The sequence below is a fragment of the Chenopodium album genome, chromosome 13, assembly GCF_948465745.1.
Source record: "Chenopodium album chromosome 13, dcCheAlbu1.1, whole genome shotgun sequence".
NCBI classification, from domain to species: domain Eukaryota; kingdom Viridiplantae; phylum Streptophyta; class Magnoliopsida; order Caryophyllales; family Amaranthaceae; genus Chenopodium; species Chenopodium album.
In genome coordinates this window covers 47,391,198-47,396,369 of record NC_137846.1, presented here as the reverse complement: position 1 = coordinate 47,396,369, position 5,172 = coordinate 47,391,198, and the positions used below count along the sequence as shown (strand labels likewise).

Below are 5,172 nucleotides of genomic sequence, written 5' to 3'. Positions count from 1 at the left end.
AATTGAAGTGTTTCCCCAATTTTGAGAGGAATACAATACATGGGAATGAGAAATTGAGTGAAAAAGAAAGAAATAGAGGAAAAAAGGTAGTTAGTGGGCCTCACATGACATCACATTTGAGTTGAGAGCCAAGTAGGTGGGAAGTTTTGATATTTTAAAATATAGTTGGTGATAAAATAAAAAAAAAAAAAAAAAAAACTGTAGGTGATAATTACTAAAATGGCAACAATTGTAGGTGGTGATTGTCGAATTTTTCTTATATATATTTATTTTCATGTTTATAACATAGATGATAGTTGGATTAGATGGTAAAATAACCATCTTTCTTATAAGAGGTTGGCTGTTTAAATCCCCTCCCATCAGTAGCATCTTCGCTTACTGTCAGATCATATGAAACATTCAACCATTTTCCAGCAATGTTCAGTTAAGCTCCTAGCATTGTTAAGGGCACTCAGCACCCAGAGTTGGTACCCCGAGTTAAGGGTGTTCTCCTGTGTAAGTAGGACTATGAATTCAAAATCCAGTAAGGTTCTCAATTTTGAGCGATTTCAGGAGCAAAAATACTACTTCACCATGTATATATGGGGTATCTACTGCAAAATTAATGGACAGTGTAAGCATTTACGCCACTTATGAGAACCGTGTAAGGATCAAATTTAAGGGTAACAAGTTAGACTTTTATGTATAAAATATGATGATAGGGATTATGATTGGTATTCTCATATGTATTTACTCCTAAATGAGTACACTGTGCAGCTAACAATGAGCTGAGCATAGTCTACCATCCTGCTCATTGCTCAGCCTCTTAAATATCGTAGTACAGGCAGTACATTATATACGCGCTATCATAATGGTCCTTTTATCTGATCCCATAGCAAGCTTTCCAAGAATCCTTTTATTTTGATAAAAAATTTCCAAGAACCCTTGTATAACTGATTCATCAGACTTCAAAATTCAATACAAAAACTTGTAGCAAAATTCTGCATTAAACTTATCCCCATTATTTTTCTACAATTGTGAGAGCATCTATTTAATACATAATGTTCCTACCATACCTATAATGGTTAGACTAGAACTGCATTTCCATTGTTGTCAGGAGAGAGCTCAAGCGTTATCCATTTCTTGAGTCGAGTAATCAGATAAAGTGAACTAGATTGTGCAAAGAGGCCACATATCAAACCTATCCAAAGACCCTAGATCACAAATTTGTGCCAAATTGAATAGGGTTAGTGCAGGAGGATTATAAGAAAGCTGTTCAATCTGTAAGGTAAACACACAAAAGTAGTCACAATAAGAAGTGTAGAGTTGCGAGTAATAAGAGGATTACCTTGACATTAAAATCAAACTGGAAGGCAAGTAAGCATGCAATGGGCATACCAATAAGATAAAATGTTCCCAAATTTATGAACATAGCCAAGTGCTGAAAACCACATCCCCTGCATACCCCTGTTTCGCGGCCAAGAACAGCGTAATAGATCATTAACTACAGTTAGAGAAGATATATAATGACAGTGAAAAGAAATGATGACTTTAGATATTATCGGACCTGATAATATGCCTTGAATAAAGTCAAAGAATATTGAAATGCAAACTAAAGGAGTCATGGAAGCATATGCTTTAATTATAGAAGTGCTGCCACTGAAGAAGCCTGCCCAAATGTTATGTCCCAAGGCTAGACCGAGAATAACAAGGCCGGCTAGGAGAACTGACAGCTTCAATGTAACGCGCATTGCATGCTTTGCTTCATTCGCGTTCCCTGCTCCAAGCTCATTTGAAACTCTTGTGCTATTATGAGGAAGCTAAACTATAAGGATTATGATATAACTTTGAATGATTTAAAGATTTAAAGGTATTCAAGTGTTGCATTAATACCTTCCTGCAGCACTCAGTCCATAAGCAAACATGTATGCAATTGCTTCTGTATTAACACTGTTTAGTGTTAAGAGAAAGATATGAGATTCACACGTAAATCAAATTCAACCAACATTTTTCATTGGAATACAATCAAGAAAAATAGAAATTAATCCTACCATATTGCAATGAGAGAAGTCGTTGCTTCAGAATTTGGCATAACACCAGCCAAGAACACCAAAATCTCAAACGCCCAATACTCTAAACTGAGAAAAAAAAATTTGTCAGAACTCAGAAGCAGTAAAATATATACAAACCAGTTTGATCAATCACATATTTAAAATGTGGCTAATGTAGGAGAACATAATGTACGTACTTACCAAACCATAGCAGCAGAAGGCAATGCCAATTTCAAGTTGGACAAGACATAGCAAAATGATTCTTTTGATAACCCTCTCCAAGTATGCTCAAACTTTTTAGCACAGCTCACATACATCAACATAATCAAAACCGATAACCAATAGACATATAGGTAGCCAATGGCGCTCCCTTATAACCAAGGGAACTGCAATAAACCAACAAATAGCTAAGGCCACAATGCAAGATCAATGGCACAAGTGAGAATACAATCAAGGGTAAAACCACAGATTGTGTCTGAAGGAATCTTAAAATGTTTTGCAGAATACCATACGCGAATATTCCTGGTATAAGAAATCTCATGTAGACTGCTGCTTCTCTCGAAATTTCAGGGCTTTGATAGAGGAAAATTAAAATGGGTTCGGTAAACCACCATAGTATCGATATAAGTATGGAGAAAAAGATCGAAACTATACATGATGCTTGAAGATAAATCCCTAGCATTTCATACAATTTTGCTCCAAATCCTTGACCACATAATGTCTCCAATGCACCACTTAGGCCAATCTACAATCACAAAGTTGACATCTAAGTTAACATTTATTAAGTATATATATGACCATTATAAATTAAACTGAATTTTATAGATCAAAACTAAATATAGTAGATTATCTAATGTATGTTCTAAATACTATATAAGAAGTAATTTCTATTGTGATTGTTTTTTTTTTTTAAGTGAATACAATGACAACAACAAAGCCTTAGTCCTAATCCATAAGGTTACAAGAAGCTTTAAGCCGAGGCCAGCATAGCCAAGATTAAGCATACATTGCATCAATCCATAAGGTTACAAGTCTTACAAGTATATGTATTTGAGTTGGTTGCTTATTTATCTAACAATACTAACATCAAACTAAAAATGATTGCATTATTGATAATCAGCCAAAAAAGAATTCAATGATGAAAATTACTGCATATAAACTACTCCACCCTTTCAAATTTAATCATTCAATATTCATCACATTCTTTTCAACCCTCATATAAATAAACTTACAATAATTTCACTAAAACACCCATATCATTGTTCTCGAATGTACCATAAATTGATTTTGGTACACTTTTATGTAAGGGCACAGTTTTTTTATGCTCTCTCACATAAGGATATGCCAAAATCAATTTCCCCTTTTTCTATGTCCTTTAGAATTTGCCCCAGTTTCCGTTTTATCTAACACGATCCCTACAATTTCTCTCTACTTTACCCCCTAAAAAGACAAAACTACCCACGCATTTTAATATAAGCTAATCCTAATCTTTAAGGGACGAAGGGCAAAAAAAACAGAGGAAGAAAAGAGAGACAAACCATGAAAGCAAAACCAGTAACAGTAGCCCAAGAATTAGCAAGAGTAGAACCAGCAAGTTGAAGTTGACCAATATGACCAGCAAACATAACAGAAGTAATCGGAATTAGATAATAAAACACATTGGTTAATATCATTGGAAGTGAAAATAATATTTGATCTTTTGCTTCCTTCACATCCACCACTTTTGCCAACCATCTCGCTCCGCCGCCATCTCCTCCACCGCCTTCAGCCGCTAACAGCGGCGTTGCAGTTATTGCACTCTCGGTTTTAGTCCTCATATTAACTTGTGTCGTATATTGTTGTAACTTGTAAAAGAATTTAATTGTGGGTTTAATTTGAGCCGCCCATGCAGATGGTTTTAATGCTATCGACTTATGTACTTTCTTCGTTTCTTAATAGTCTCTAAAATAAAAATATCACAATACTTCTAGAAGGACTATAATTCTGCTCAAAAGTATTGTAAGGAAATGATTGTACTCCTTTGTTCATTTATATTTGTTACGCTTTGATATTTTTTTAGGGAGTCCCTCCAATTTATCTCCTTTTACAACTTTATATTATTGACTACTTTATTATTTTGCTTTTATCTTTAAAAAAATAAAAGAAAATAATTAGATTGTGTAAAAGAGATATATTTATAAATTTATCCAAGAGATGAATTTAAATTTACCCATATTTTTTTCTTATACAAATATACTAGTAACAAACAATAAGGGCCACGTTAAAATATAACTGATGACTATGACTGTATGAGTCATAGGTGTGAATAAGGGCCACGTTTTAACTGATGTTTGTTAGAAGAGTCAATGAAAAATGGGGTTGGTTTGAAAATTAATAGGTAGGGTATTCGTGCAATTTATATATTCATATAAATTAATGCTCTTTTAAGGTGAATGCAGAAAATGTTTTGACTATTTAATCAGTATATAAAAAAAAATATTAACGTAATTGTAAAAAAATTATATACGATCATACGGAGCAATTAATTAATTAGCCATGTGGTCCTGTATAATAATAGTTTTGTTTTATATTAGAGGCTGGTTAAAGAAGTGGGAACATATAAATATAAAATGTATAATATGGTTAACTATGCAATTGAAATAAACAAAATGAGTTATAAGTTTATAACTGATAAGATTACGAGAAGTCATGGGTATTGAGAACTAGATGTAAACCCGTGTGATGCACGGTTCTTAGATTATATTGATTTTTACCATTATTTTTTGTTATTTTGATTTTATTAGATATATCTATAAAAATCATACATAACAATATCATAAAACTCGATAATTATATTCTCACGATCTTATACTCCGTATAACAATTTTAACCATTATCATTAAAAGAAGATATAATCATGAAATAAGATTAAAATTATCAACACATTCGAAATTAAAAATTGTACTCGTATATACATATAAGAACGATGCGGGTCAGACTTCTAATTATCTTTCAAGTTAATAAATCTCAAGGTTTAAGATTTATGATGAAGAACTTTTAATGGAATAATGTTCTTTATGATTTTTTTTTATTTCGTTTTGAATGAAATTGCAAATCTCTTTTTTATTGGCTAAATTTCTTATTATCCTTGTGGCGTTATAAA

General features: G+C 32.7%; 1 pseudogene across 1 annotated transcript; it reads right to left on the bottom strand.

Moving 5' to 3' along the window:
* Window positions 1-929: 929 nt before the first annotated feature.
* Window positions 930-3,887, bottom strand: LOC145576749 (protein DETOXIFICATION 19-like; annotated as a pseudogene). The gene is made up of 7 exons (XR_014098543.1): window positions 3,569-3,887; window positions 2,232-2,775; window positions 2,031-2,117; window positions 1,873-1,929; window positions 1,547-1,785; window positions 1,328-1,446; window positions 930-1,193 (listed from the first exon to the last, which is right to left on the bottom strand). The product of XR_014098543.1 is annotated as a protein DETOXIFICATION 19-like (transcript).
* Window positions 3,888-5,172: the final 1,285 nt, after the last annotated feature.